Source organism: Myxine glutinosa, chromosome 9 (assembly GCF_964187855.1).
Source record: "Myxine glutinosa chromosome 9, kmMyxGlut1.1, whole genome shotgun sequence".
NCBI lineage: Eukaryota > Metazoa > Chordata > Myxini > Myxiniformes > Myxinidae > Myxine > Myxine glutinosa.
The window spans coordinates 97,984,063-97,999,615 of NC_136269.1; the positions used below are offsets into that span (position 1 = coordinate 97,984,063).

Here is a 15,553-nt window from a genome sequence, read left to right on the forward strand (position 1 = left end):
AGTGTGTATATAACCACACACAGCAATTTGAGAGTTTGCACCGTTGTAAACGTGTTTGACTTTCATCTATCATTATATCGTCAGGGGTGGAATGTACAGTTCCACCTAAACCTCAAAGCTTACAAAAGCAAAGGACAACCTTATCAAATCACATTTAGTTAGTCTGAGATGAACAGAGTCATAATTGGCATTACACCCAATACTTCAAACCAAAAGAGATCTTTCACAACGACTTCTTCATTCATTTGCAGCAGAAGGCTGTGGTGCAGCATCAATGGCTGAGGGCGTGGCCGTGCCACAGTTGTGCTGCCTGCCCTGTGCTGGTAAGGGCAGGAATTTGGAATTTGTGCATGGTACCAGCGATAGGTCGCCTACTCTTTGCGAAGGACACAATGGGATCTTTAACATCCGCGAATGAATGCTGACGGACGGGACACCCAATATAACATCCATCTGAGAGTCTCAGATGGTACACATATTGATGAATAACCCTGCCTGTGACACATCGGAATGACAGTTTATAGCTGGGTCGGGATTCAAACGCAGTCTGGACAGTTCAGAGGCGAGTGTGCGTACCTCGACATCATCCTGTCAGCCTTTTCATAACTAATCCATGGAAAAAACAAGTCCACTGTTTACTCCACAAGGACACACAATCTGTTGACACGTAGAGCATTAAACCACTGCTATCTGAAGGTTTTGCAACAGAAAAACAACCACAAAAATAAAAAGCACCTACAATTGTACATATTGGGTTAGGCTATTGTGCATTCTCATCTGAACCAATGGCTCAACGAGTTCTAAATCCAGGTGCAAATCCCATGCATATATATTACAAGTATGTATTTATCCAATGTTTACTCAAGTATTTGTAATTCACATTAAAAGGTACACTGACGTCAACAAATTGTCTCTCCTACATGTGATTTACATACAGCAACTCCACGATGGGCATGAAACCAATATATAAATGGAGGCATAAAAATAGCCCTGAGTTGGCTGACAGCCATCACTTGAGGTTGTTGTCCAGACATCTGCTGATTTTGGGGGACTCCCCTGGAAGCTCGCGAACGTTCGTGAACGGTAACTGTAAGCTGCGCTTCACTTCCGCTGAACTTGGGGACGACTAAGAAGAAGACCTTTGTTGGTCGAAAGCTTGTCGAAAATTAAAGATCGACCCGACCGTCCTGAAGCTACGCCCGCGTCTGATTTAATCTCCCGATTATTTATTTTTATTTTATATATATATATATATATATATATATATATATATATATACATATATATATATATATATATATATATATATATATATTGTTACGGATTCAGCCCTAATTATTGTTGGTATTAGTATTGTTGCGAATATGGAATTTGGCCTCCATATCCGCTTGTAAATATTCCCCTATTTTCTCCAATACTCCCCAACTTTCCCCAATCCCCCATTCCCTAGTCCCATTGCATGTAAATAACAATCAGTAGAGCCGACCTTCCCCTTATTCCCCCATTAAATGTCGTGCCCAGGTCCACCGCACCACACGTAGACAACTTTCGGACATCTTCCTAGTTATTCTTAATCTATGTCAGTTAAGGCCTCGTCTCCATTAATTATGACTCTTCGTTGCACCAGAATGTGATTATATGGCATCAGTAGTGAGTTTAGGACCTTTCCCATACCTCCTCCCATCTTCTTCCCCAAACAACAACAATAACAACAACTACAACAACAATTACAACTACAACTACGACTACAACAACAGAGGGGCGGGGAGTGTGCGTCCTCACACCGGCTCGGTTACCCGCCATGACCATGCGCTCCACGGCGTTACCCCGAAGGGGCTGGCTGTCAGCTCCTCGTCAGGGGCGGAGCCAGTAACCCCCCCACGCACCCAATGAGAAGCAACGTGCCGATTCCATCTGGGGCGGAGCTAACGAGCCGAGGGCGTGTCACTCCCCGCCGGATATACGTGGCCCCGCGCCGGATGTGACGTCAGATGCGCCTCAGCTTGGAGAGAGAAGCCACCGCCACCCCCAGCGCGACGATACCTCCCCGCATCTTTGGACCGGACCGGACCGTACTGTACCCTGCCCCGAGCCCAGGTGCACCTGGAGCCATCGCTACCCGCCTGTCCTTTGCATCAATCCCCGTGTGAGTCAGCCGTTGTCCCGTTTACCTGTCGTCTGTTGGGAATAATATAAGATTGTGTCTAAGTGCTTGTCTTTCTATGCTGTCCCTCTTGTAGTTGTAATCTAACCTTCCGCCTTAATATAACCTCCTCCGGAGGTCTTGAGAACTGAACCCCTGGTGTCGTATTGTGTTATTGTAATCCAGCCGGGTGTCTTCTTTTTCTTATTGAGCCAGCATCGCGCGACTAGTCAACGTTCGGGCACAATCGGGTAACTTGTGCAGACGTGGTCATACCATAAAACCGCTCGGTAAATAACATCCAAGCCACGTCTGTAACAATTGGTGTCGAGGAGTGGAATTCGAACCCGGGACTAAATTTATTAGGCCCAAATTTGTAACAGTTAGAATCGATTTGGAGCGCGTTTCCCGCGCGAAATTATAACGGCGAAATTTGAATTTGTTTTACGAAAATAAAAAATAAAAACCGAATTTTGAAAGTCGCGCTATGGCGGATCAAGACAGCTGGGGTCCGGTAGAGGAGAGAGAGGTAGGGTCGATCCAGGACCAAAATGAGGGACAGGAGGAGAGCGAAGCAGTGAGGGCGGCAGGTTCGCAAAATAGCGCCGTCACGCACGAAGAAGCGGGCGCGCAAAATGGCGCCTCGCTCATCACCGCGCCAGCGACCGTGGCAGCGCCCCCGGTGGATTTGAACTTGTTTTTTATGCAAATGAAGGCCCTTATGGACAAGAATAATGAAGAAATGGAAAGCAGAATAATGATGGGAATGAGGGCTGATAGGGAACAAATGGGGAACCGGATGGATGCTCAGAGTGAGCAAATGAGGGTTAATAGTGAGCGATTAGAGGGCCAAATGGGGGTAATGAGGGACGAAGCGAGGGGTACCAGTGAGGGGTTAGACAATAATTTTGAGGAGTTAGACAAGAAATTTGGGAAGTTAGACAATAATTTTGAGGGGTTAGACAACGGGATAAAAGAAGTGAAAAATGGGTTAATGGGGGTAGAAAATAGAATGGCTGCCCAGGAGAATCAGATAGAGGGAGTGAAAAATGGGTTAGAGGGGTTAGAAAACAGTATGGAAGGCAAATTGAGGGACATGAGGGACCAAGCGGAAAGGGAAGTTAAACAAATGGAGCAGCAGATAGAGGGGGTCAGAATGGGGGTAGAAACCAAACTGGATGCTCACAGGGAGGAAATGGAGCAGATGAGGGTGGCATCTGGGCAGGAGATGCAAGTGATGGGAGAGCAGATCAGAAGAGGAGTGAGTGAGGAGGTCGGAGGAGTGCGCGAGGAGGTGAGGCACTGTAGGGAGCACATGGAGAAGGAGGTGAGAAAGGGGACTGTAAAGTTACAGGGGGGCATAGAGGTCCTGACGCAGGAGGTGGAGCAGCTGACGGTGGGACAGACGGAGTTAGTGGAGCAGGTTCAAAGGAACACTGCGGTATTAGGAGGTTTAAAGGCGACACAAAAAGAAATTAAAAACGACTTGATAGCGACACAGAGGCAATGTCAGATGGTACGTGAGGGACTGACAACGAGGTTGGACGAGGTGGTAGAGGTAATGGAGACGAAGGACCGGCAGGTGAGGACGCACATGGAAACGGTCAAGGTAGCCTTGGAGGACGAGCTTGAGGAGACGTACTGGGGAATAAAAGAGGTGAAGCACAAATTAGAAGAAGTGGAAGAAGGGATGAGCGAAATTAAGAAGCGACGGAGAGGGGATAAGAAAGAGATAAAAGAATTGGTCCAAAGTCTGTGTTTGGATCGTGATGATGTGCTCATTAACCGGATGAGGGATTCGCAGGTGATGGAGGAGAAGCGAAGAGGAAGAGGACCTGGTGTAAGTGGTGACCAATATGGTCGTGCGTATGATGCGCCAGGGGATTTAAGGAGCTTGGGGGTCAAGATAGACCCGGGTGTTCGTGAGAGGCCGTTGGTGAGGTGTGTGACAGGTCTGGTGTGCGAAAGAGGAGGTGTGCGAGAAAGTCCTGACTCTGGGGTGTGTGAGGAAAAAGTGCACGCCGAGGAGTGAGTGTGCTGGCGAGAGTGAGTCGGTCGTAGCGCGTGTGCGAGGAAGCACGTGGGAGCGCGGTGTGGTGAGTGTTACAGAGGGTGTGACGGGAGAGTGTGCGCAGGAGTGTGCGCGAGAAAGGTGTGTGACGGACAGGTGCATGAGGAAAGAGTGCGCTGTCAGAAGTAAGGAAGAGTGTCCACCTGTGGTGAGTGTTACAGAGGGTGTAACGGGAGAGTGTGCGCGAGAAAGGTGTGTGACCGACAGGTGCATGAGGAAAGAGTGCGCTGTCAGAAGTAAGGAAGAGTGTCCACCTGTGGTGAGTGTTACAGAGGGTGTAACGGGAGAGTGTGCGCGAGAAAGGTGTGTGACCGACAGGTGCATGAGGAAAGAGTGCGCTGTCAGAAGTAAGGAAGAGTGTCCACCTGTGGTGAGTGTTACAGAGGGTGTAACGGGAGAGTGTGCGCGAGAAAGGTGTGTGACGGACAGGTGCATGGAGAAAGAGTGTGCTGTCAAGAGTAAGGGTGAGTGCACTGTCAGGAATGGAGGTGAAAGTAGTGAGAGTGACATGGAGCGTGAGTTAGTTGTGACAGGTGAGCGAGGATGTACACCTGGGATGGAAGGATGCACCCCTGGAATGGTAGAGCGTGAGTGGGAATGCACGCTGGAGTTGGTGGTGAGGCACGTGGTTGGGTGTGCGAATGAGAGCACACCTGTGATTGTCACAGAGGAGGTGACCGAGGAGGGGGTGCGAAGCGGTGTATTGGTGAGGTGTGCGAGCAACGAATGTGTGCCAAAGTGTTCGGTGGTCAGGTGTGTGACCAAAGCTGTGAGTGGAATGGGTGTACCTGGGTGTGTAAGGAAAGGTAGCATGGGAACGGCTGGATGTGTGAGCAAGGAACGGGCTGCGGGGTGTAAGAATCCAGGTGAAGCATCGACGTTAGACGGGGTAGAGTTTAGAACGACTTATAGCCGAATCGGGCCCTCGGTGCGTGCCAGGCCTCGCTTTGAACGGCCGCGTCCGTGCTCCACTAGGCGGAGCGGGCGGCTGGATAGGAAGGGTCGTCATGGCGACCACGTTTTGTTGAGACGTGCCGGCAGGTCGAGATCGGGACATTGGATGGCTCCACGCCGAGGGGGTGCGTGGGATCTCGGCCCGGGTAAGCCCCCGTCCCTGTCCCGAATGCCGAACGCATCCAGCCGCCGGCACAAAACAACCAGCATCCATTGCTTGGCTTCACGAAGCCGGGCTTTGGACAGGGAGTGGCGCACCGAGAGGCAGTAGTGAGTCGACTGGGTGATGAGGTTAGTGTTTTGGACCCAAAATTAGAGAAAAACAAAATTTGATGATTGGCAAAGGATTGGCAGAGTGATGATTGGTAATGGTACAGTGATTGGCAGATGATTGGCAAATTTTTAATTTGTTGGATTTGGACGAGCGAAATTGGTAGTGAGAGACCCCCGATGTGGTGGGATGGCAAATCCACCATCCCTCACAGGTGGGGGCAAAGGAGCAATAGTTTATGGGGTGTATGGCAGTGAAAACTAGCCCGGGTGGGTTAGGTTATATTGTGTGTAGGGATCTAGAGAAGATGACCTTAGGTAACGTTAAGGTTAGTTAGTGACTGATACCTGTAGTGGGGACGCAGGTAGATTAGTGTGGATTATAATGACGAGGGAGCGCAATAGTTAAAGGGACGACTGGGAAGCGCAAGTTTCAGAAGGGAGTAGTTAGCTGAGATGATGCTGTGTGTGTGAGAATTGAACAGGTGTGATTGCACAGGTGTGCAACTGGACAGGTGTGATTGCACAGGTGTGCATCTGGACAGGTGTGTGGAGCAGTGTGTGAGTAGTGAGTGTGTGGATCAGCGCGAATGCGCTTGGGGAGAGAAGGGTGCAGGTGGCACCAGGTGTGAGAGCACAGGTGTGCAGGTACAGGTGTGTGGAGAGAGTGGGAGTAAGTGGTACGGAGTGGTGTGCATGGTGCGAAGGTGTGGATGGGGGAAGAGTAGACCCCTTTCACGAGTACCCGGGGCGGGTAGTGTAAGTGTTAGGTAGAGGGTACAGGTAAATTGTGGTTGGATATTGGCACTTGTGGTGCGGTTGCAGAATGGTGTTGTGAATGGGTGCATTAGTGTTGTGGAAATGGCTGGGCGTGTAGCCTGTTAGTGCGTGTAGTTGGTTGGGCACTCCACCACTGTGAGGATGTCGGCCAGGTGAGGCCGCAGGTGGGCTCTGGGAGCCGGTAGAGTTGTGGATGGGGCCCGAGGATCCGGAGGACGGACCCGGGTAGCCCAGTGCCAGAGAGGGCACCGAGTAGGGGAGAGCGCCAGAGGGCCTGCCCCAGTTAGTTAGGTTAGGGTAAGGAGCAGGTAAGCTCGGAGGCAACCGCAGTGGTGGAGGTGTGCAGGTGGGTAGACCCACTGGGAGAGGTACACGTCGCAGCCCAGAAATTGTACGAGGGCACCGGGAGATGAATCGGGGGAGTGAGACCCCAAATTGAAGAGCACCACAGTTTGGCCAATGGGAATTGGTTTTTAGAACCCATAGTGTAAGAGGGCCAATGGTTTGGCCGGAGAAAGACCCCGGGTAGTGTAAAGTTGTTAAAGTCATTTAGGAAATAGTTAGGATTGATGAACCTGTCGCACCATACGCAGCCACTTACCTGTGGTGATGATGATGACTCCACACCTGTGTTTTCTTTGTTTTGTTGCAGGAAATGAAATTGCTGTGGATTTGTGAGACGCATCACGACGTGGATGAGACATTGGGGTGATTCCATCTCTCCCTCCCTAGGAGGGACTGATGATGAATTGGTGATGGCAAATTTTGATGTTGAGTTGGAGATGGCAAATTTTGATGAGAGTTGAAAATGGCAAATTTGATTGGTTAGGAGGGAGAGAAGACGAATTTGGTATATGGGAGGAACGGGGAAGACAGTAGGGATGTTTGTTGATTTGTAAAGTAGATGTTTATGGGTAGTGTTGTGTTGTGTGGATACAGTAAGGGGTAAGGGAGGGGCCATGTAGGTTACCTGGTGGGGGGGGGGGCGTACGATAGGAACGTACCTGTCTCACCTGGTTCCCATGTGCCCCCAGTGTGCATTACCTTATATTGCGTGCACTTTTGCGCCCTTACCACCTTACTCACTTGTTTCTTCTTTTGTCTCCCACCTCCGAGGATCTGGCTTTGGGGTAGAGAGAGAGGAGAGAGAGGTGCTGGCTGCGCAGTTGTGGGCCTGCACTTTCGCTGTTTGCTGCCGGGATCGATACACCATATGGACCGCAATGTTTGTGGCCACCCACAATGGACCGCAGTTCGTTTGCGGCCAAGCACCACCCGGGGATGGACCTATGGATCAACGTGGCACCTATGCCATACAGGTGAACCACTAATAGTTAACACCACCAAGTGCACCACAAGAAGAGCAAGAGACACCTGCAGGGTTAGGGGTTGTCGAATTTATTTTTATTCCAATGAACAATGGTGACTGCACCGATTGGTGGTGGGGTGGTGCTGTTGATGCTCGGGAAGGGTGCTCTGCACGTTATTAAAGGCCGTCGGCCACAGAGCACTCGTGGGTTGGTGTATCGATGTTGGCAAGCGCGCTCTCTCTCTATGCATAACATCTGCATGTGTCCCTCCAAAAACAGGTCCTGGATCGTAGTGTAAATAGCAGCGTAGTCTTGTAAATAATGCTCCCTACCGGCTGTATGTTTAGTTTGAGAATTCTTTCCGGATTCGGTTATCCTGTGGGTGTGTTTCTGTGAGGAGAAGGGTGCAACGTCGCAGGGGGACATATTTACTCATTTGTGAATATCTGTAAAACTGTCGCACTCAGGGTAGAGTTAATAGTAGAGGGAACTACATTGCGTGCCACACTAAAGTAGGTAAAAATTTATCGGGTCGGGACGCCCCGAGGGTAGAGAAGGGTGCAATGTTGCGAATATGGAATTTGGCCTCCATATCCGCTTGTAAATATTCCCCTATTTTCTCCAATACTCCCCAACTTTCCCCAATCCCCCATTCCCTAGTCCCATTGCATGTAAATAACAATCAGTAGAGCCGACCTTCCCCTTATTCCCCCATTAAATGTCGTGCCCAGGTCCACCGCACCACACGTAGACAACTTTCGGACATCTTCCTAGTTATTCTTAATCTATGTCAGTTAAGGCCTCGTCTCCATTAATTATGACTCTTCGTTGCACCAGAATGTGATTATATGGCATCAGTAGTGAGTTTAGGACCTTTCCCATACCTCCTCCCATCTTCTTCCCCAAACAACAACAATAACAACAACTACAACAACAATTACAACTACAACTACGACTACAACAACAGAGGGGCGGGGAGTGTGCGTCCTCACACCGGCTCGGTTACCCGCCATGACCATGCGCTCCACGGCGTTACCCCGAAGGGGCTGGCTGTCAGCTCCTCGTCAGGGGCGGAGCCAGTAACCCCCCCACGCACCCAATGAGAAGCAACGTGCCGATTCCATCTGGGGCGGAGCTAACGAGCCGAGGGCGTGTCACTCCCCGCCGGATATACGTGGCCCCGCGCCGGATGTGACGTCAGATGCGCCTCAGCTTGGAGAGAGAAGCCACCGCCACCCCCAGCGCGACGATACCTCCCCGCATCTTTGGACCGGACCGGACCGTACTGTACCCTGCCCCGAGCCCAGGTGCACCTGGAGCCATCGCTACCCGCCTGTCCTTTGCATCAATCCCCGTGTGAGTCAGCCGTTGTCCCGTTTACCTGTCGTCTGTTGGGAATAATATAAGATTGTGTCTAAGTGCTTGTCTTTCTATGCTGTCCCTCTTGTAGTTGTAATCTAACCTTCCGCCTTAATATAACCTCCTCCGGAGGTCTTGAGAACTGAACCCCTGGTGTCGTATTGTGTTATTGTAATCCAGCCGGGTGTCTTCTTTTTCTTATTGAGCCAGCATCGCGCGACTAGTCAACGTTCGGGCACAATCGGGTAACTTGTGCAGACGTGGTCATACCATAAAACCGCTCGGTAAATAACATCCAAGCCACGTCTGTAACAGTATTATTGTTGGTTCTCAGTAAGGGTTATTGTGGTTAAAAGGTTTAAAAGCGCTCATGACAAAATGATGCAGGAAATCGGATAGGGCACCGGAAGAGGTGGAGCGAGGAGGAAGAGCGTGTGAGGAGAGGCGAAACAAGGTGTTTGGGAACAGCTCCGCACCCAGCGTGGTCGAGCGTCCATGGAGAGGGAACTTTGAGTCTTGGAAAGGAATCTTGTGCGATCTTTGATAGCGCTGGTGTCGGGGAAAAGCCTGCGAAGCCAGGTACAGGTGGGAGATTCTGGAGAATCTTCGCCTAGCGGCTGCGGCCCGAGGAAGAACCGACCACCATTTCGGGGACCTCGTGCGTCGTTCGCGGACCCTTGGTTAGTCGCGTCCGCTGGTCCCACCCTCCGGTGGTTTGCCGAGGATGTGTGTGCGCGACCGCGGCCTTTGAAGAATACGGTGCGGTTCGCGACTGCACGGTGTATGTGCACGTTTGGATAGCGTCTTTGGGATCATCTTTCCACCGCCAATCGGGGTTGGCTGGGACCACGTGTCGGTCCCCGCCTGACCTACATCTCCTTACCCGCCTCATCGCCGGGAGCACCGTTGTGTTCTAGAGACATTGAGAAGGGCTCTGCTTAAGTCCCTGGGGGTGCCATGAGCACACACACACACACACACACACACACACACACACACACACACACACACACACACACACACACACACACACACACACACACACACACACACACACAACATGACCAAAAGTATGCGGACATCCTTCCAATTAGTGGATTTGGCTGTTTCAGCCACACCCATTGTTGACAGGTATATATAATGTTACGTTTGTGGGGGTAGGTGAAGAAATACCTCAGGAAAGTTCGGAATGTATAGTTAGTTTAGAATGGACCATATGCCACGAAGAAGAAGAATCTCTGGATTAAGTAGGCCGACAGTATTAAGGAGAGGTACCCACACCCAGCCAGCTGGCATGATGGCAGATGAAGTCGCCACATATGAGGAAGAGAGAGTTGGGATGAGTGGATAGAAGTTGGTCGATGTTGTCAGACAGTGAAATGTAAATGGAGTCATCACTGTTTGGAGGACGGTACAAAACACATATGACCAAAAGGTGGGGGCGAAGAGGAAGCCGTAGCCAGAGGTACTCCTGGGGGTGGGGAGGCAGTGCAAGGAGAATGAGGAAGAGAGTTTTTGATAAAGATAGCAACCCCACCATCAGGACGAGGCTCAGGTCTATCATACCGAAGGAGGGAGTAACCAGGAAGAGATATTAAGGAACCAGAGACATCTTGAAGAAGGAAAGTTTCTGTTAAGCAGATTATGTCTGGTTTGTCAGAAGCAACCTGTATGGAGAGATCAGTCAGGTTTGAGTGAAGGCCCTGGATGTTTGAGGTCCATACTGTTAAGGAAGAGGGAGGGGGAGCAACGGATACAGGACAGGGGAGGGGTAGGGTAAGATGAGGAAGAGGAGGAGGAGGTAGGGAGAGCTGTTGATAGTGTGTCAGAGATTGCAGAAGAGTTAGGAGAAAGGGAAGGATGAGGAGGACAAAAGGTTTGGTGGTGATGGGATGAGGCACAGTGAGGGGTTGTTTGAGGGGGGGCAGATCAAAGTAGAATATGGAGGTATGAGACAGAAGGGAGATTAAGTGGGGAGGAGGAAGCTTTGAGGAGGAGGGAGAGGAGGGAGAATTGGAGAAAGATGGTCGGGGGAGGAGATTTGAAGGGGAGGAGTTGGGGGGGGAGTTTTGAAGGAGAGTGGCAAGGAGGAAGTTTTGAAGGGGAGGAGGGAGTGGGGACACTTGAAGGGGAGGGGCAAGGGGGGATATTTTAAGGGGAGGGGTGAGGGGGGAGAATTGAAAGGGAGAAGTGAGGGGGGAGTTTAGAAAGTGGATGATTCATGAAAAACGAAAATTTATTACAAACTGGGTTTATTGTGATTTTCAAGTCAGAGATCGGTTTTAAAATGATAGAAGAGGGGTGGAATGAAGGTGAGTTTAGAGAATGTAGAAAGGAATGACTGAGAGATTGAAGTTTTTTTTGAAGTGGAATGAATTGAAGAGGGAATTGAAAACAGCCTTTTAAATAGGAAGAAAAACAGCGTGTTGTAGTAAACCACTGAATAAAACACTGCAGGGGAAAGTTTAAACATTTTTTTTTTTTTTTTTTGTATACAAGATCGAGGCTCGTGAAAGAGCGAACATTAATCACACAGAAAGACAAACAGACACATAAAACAAATAACATCGGGAGCGGTAGACAAGATGGGGAGAGAGGGGGAAGGACACAAACACAACATTTGAGAGCAGGGACCGAGAGACATGGAGACATCGAGAGATCTGTGGGAGGGAGAGGGCTTTGGGGGGGAGGCATGTGAAGGGGGGGAGGCATGTGAAGGGGGGGGGGGGGGGAGAGGTATAAACATATGGACACTGCCAGGATTTCCAGGAAAGAAGTTGGAATTTCAAACAAGGTGGATCTGGGGTGAATTAGTGGGGGTAGAAAAGATCAAGGTTATGGATGGGGGAAGATAAGAGATGGTGGTGAACAGCTGTTTTAAAGACCTGGAGGGAGGAGAGGGATTGAAGGGAGTGTGGGAGTTTGTTCCACAGGCGGGAGAAAAGAGGAATGAAAGAGTGAAGGTGAGCAGAGAGCCGAGATTTCGGCAGTTTAACCATCAGAGGGTTGCTGGCAGATCTTGTGCGACCTGTAGGAATATTTGGGGGACAGAGCACAGAGAGAGCTGGGGGAGCAAGGCCGGAGAGGAGTCGGTAGAAGACAGAAAGGCCACCTACCTGCCTGCGGTGAGTGAGTGAAAGGCCCTCAGAGATAGCTTCATCGCGGGAGATTCCAATGATTCTGAAAGCTTTGGATTCAACAGCGTGAAGCCGAGCCAGGTGTGAGGCAGGAGCACCAGCCCATAGGGGAGAACAGTATTCCATTGAGCTGCGGATGAAAGCCTTGTATGTGGTGAGGAGCTCAGGTGTGCCTAGGAAGGACTTCGCACGACGGAGGATGCCCAGTCGGCGACTGGCTTTGGAGGCCAGCTTGGAAATGTGGTTTTCCCAAGAAAGATCATGGCAGATAGTGAGACCCAAAATATTTAAATAATATTTAAACAAAACCGTGAAAAACAATCTGAGAGAAGTCCCTAAGTGAGGACGTGGATTTGAGAAAGAAGGAGAAAGGGTTGAATGAGTATGGAGGAAACTAGAGTTGGAAAGGCTGCAGAGATGGAAGAGAAAGGAGATAAAGGGGGTGGGGCATAAGGCGAGACAAGGGGGCGCGAGAACAAGCATGTGTCCACGAGGAGAGAAAGAATTAATAAAGTTTAAAAAAAAAAATTTGTATTTTTTTTGTACAAAAATATTTATTTTTTTGTACAAAAAATATTTATTTTTTGTAAGATGTTCGTGGGAGGTAGGGGGAGAAAAGAAAATCAAAGAAACAAGCAAATACAGCGAAGGAAAGAACTTATCTTCACAAAATACCGACGGGGGGGAGGGAGCCGAGAGAGACCAGGCCGCGCACGAGGTGTGAACAAAAAATGACTAATTACACACGTTTGCAATAATTACAAAAGTAACTGGAAACACACAATAACACATACACAATAAAATAACCAGTGGAAATTTGACAAAGACATGAATGGGAAAATACTCAAACTTCGATGCCGTGGAGAGATTGAAGCAAGCCTCCTCGCTGGAGGGACCGGAAGCGCAAGGGGAGGGGTTCTCAAGTGAGGAAGGAGATCCCTACCTTATGACAGGACAGAATTCCACACCAAAGCTAAAAGGGTGTCACCTGTTCTACAACCAACAACAAGAAAGAGCAATCAGAGATTGCAAACCCTCGCCAGGATGTATTTTCAGTGGTTTTGAAGGCTTTTGTGTTAAAACAAATATGGCGGCCGAACCACGTGACCGATGACGTCATCATTCTTTTTTTGTAAACTAATTTATTCCTAGATTATGCTCAAGAAATTTCATCTTGATTGGATGAAGTTTTGTACTTGTCGAATTATGACATCATAATGGAAGCACCTATGACATCATCATTAACATATTTTATTCCCCATGGAGAGTTCTGTACAATGAGCCATCTCAATTTTTTTTATTCAGCGCTTTCCGAGATATAGAGGTACAAAGTTTTTAGATTTTTCCAAGATGGCGGCCGAACCACGTGAGCTATGACGTCATAATTATCATAAAAAAATTATACAGGTGGAGTTGCACCTATGGTGAAAATTTCCTGTCAATCGGACCAATGGTTGCAGAGAAAATCATATTTATTCTGTGCAGACAAACAGACAAACAAACAAATGGACTCAAATGCAATACCCTCTCCTCTGGCGAGGGTAACTACTAGGTTCCAGACAAATCTGAGAAGATTAAATGAACGCAGCTGGAGCTTCGCGGAAAATGGAATCATCCTCCACTGCAAAGCGTATTCTGCGCATGAAGCACGGGGGACTAACGGAAAAAGAGAAAGATCCATGAACCAGTTGAAACGAACAAAGCCGGCAGACAAGTCCGAACAAAGTTTCACAATCTGGTTCATGAATAACGATCCTTTACCATAAAAGGAGCTGGATAATTTGAGTTCTGGGAGAACTTCCTTCCACCTTCCGAAACGCGCAAATGGAGATATAACAACCAACGAGAGATGCCTTGTAACATTACAAATGTGACGGAGCGAGCATTTTGGTGAACAACTTGTTTTGAACCGGAATGTTGTTTTTACAAGGAAAAAGGACAAGGACAGAGACAGAGAGAGAGACAGAGAGACAGAGAGAGAGACAGAGAGACAGTTTGAGTCCCTGCTCTCAAATGTTGTGTTTGTGTGCTTCCCCTTCTCTCCCCATCTTGTCTTCCGCTCCCTCTTTTTATATATTTTGTTTGTCTGGTTGATTTGTTTGTGAAATAAATGTTAGCTCTTTCATGAGCCTCGATTCAGTATACAAAAAAAGACAGAGACAGAGACAGAGAGAGAGAGAGAGAGAGAGAGAGAGAGAGAGAGAGGACGGCATTCGATGGATAGGTGAGCAAAGTATCATTATCGGTGACAACGATAGCCGAACAGTTCGTAGTGGGCAACTCCACTCATGTGTAGGGATAAACTCAAATAACCGGATCTAGGAGTAGGAGGGATCAAACGCTTTTAATGAGAAATTTAGTAAACGAGCAATACTTTACACATCGATACTTAATTAATAGCAATGTCGAGGGTGTGAAAACACAAACACTGGAATTCATATGAATAAGCACAGTGACCGAAACATTAGGAACACCCATCCACCATTACTCATTAGGACCAGAAACAAGGATTCACCCACCTTGAAGCTGTCTATCCTGGGTTCGAATCCCGACCCAGCTATAGTATAGGCAGGAAAATAACGTGTGCCGTCCCTCGGATGGTCGTGAAACCGGGCGTCCGGTCTTCCGGGATTAGTTAGTGGACGTTATAGATCCCACGGTGTCCTTCGCCAACAGTAAGCGAGCTATCGCCGACACCCTGAACCAAATTACAAATTCATGCCCGAGCATTCGTCGAACGCCAGGCCTGTCCACCCAACTCGTGAAAGACTTGGGTGAAGCTTCCTCCCGGCCATCCGCACAAGTACGTGCTCATAATTGTGGCCGTTAAAGAAGAAGACGAGGAAGAGGAAGAAGAAGGAGACCGTGACTGAAACAATACAAACTCAAAAACACCTCACACACAACAGACAAGGCCTAACGTTACGAAGGCTCCCGTAAAGATTCTTACCGGAGCTCGAAAACCCCGTGAGGCGCACTCGGCCTGGGTGAAGTGAGTCCACTGTGATTGGCTCGGGTGGGGTAAAAGGAAACCGGGATACAACTGGGGGAAAGGGAAAGGAAGCCGCCAGCCTCCGACGCAACCTCAACCGCGCGCTCTCGCAAGATGGACGCGCGTAACGTAACGGAATTGCGTCACGCGACGTAAACAGACGTTCCGACGACGTGCGCTGGAAATCCGTGCAAAACGATGGAGGACCGAGATTTTTCCTTTCAAACCGAGAGCCGTGCAGCCGCGAAAGCGCCCCGAGGCGAAATTCTCAACACATATCCCTGCACAAGTACAGATTCGTACATGGAAACGATACAACGGGTTTATACCCCTTATGGTTCATCGAATGTACATAATAAGTCAAGACTCATATTTGAATTCGCCTGCGGGTATCGGAAGGGTTTTGGCCGCGAATCCGCTTTGTTTGTGCATTCGATGTGGGGCGAGAGTAATACTGATAGTTTGATCGGATAGGGCTCGGCTCGTTCTTTGTTCGAGGTGTCGCCGTGTGCGCGGTCGGGCCTGTAGGCTGTGCGG

At 49.1% G+C, this 15,553-nt stretch overlaps 1 protein-coding gene across 4 annotated transcripts in view; it reads right to left on the bottom strand.

The window, feature by feature from the left end:
• The window catches only part of HERPUD2 (HERPUD family member 2), a 343,531-nt gene that overhangs the window by 38,152 nt on the left and 289,826 nt on the right, over window positions 1–15,553 (bottom strand). The window contains exon 1 of one of the 4 annotated variants that reach the window (XM_068128776.2): window positions 14,975–15,142. The exons of the other annotated variants lie outside the window; for them this stretch is intronic. The gene's annotated coding sequence lies outside the window, so the exon portion shown is untranslated. Of the gene's footprint in view, window positions 1–14,974; window positions 15,143–15,553 lie in introns of those variants that run through there. 4 annotated transcript variants of the gene reach the window in all.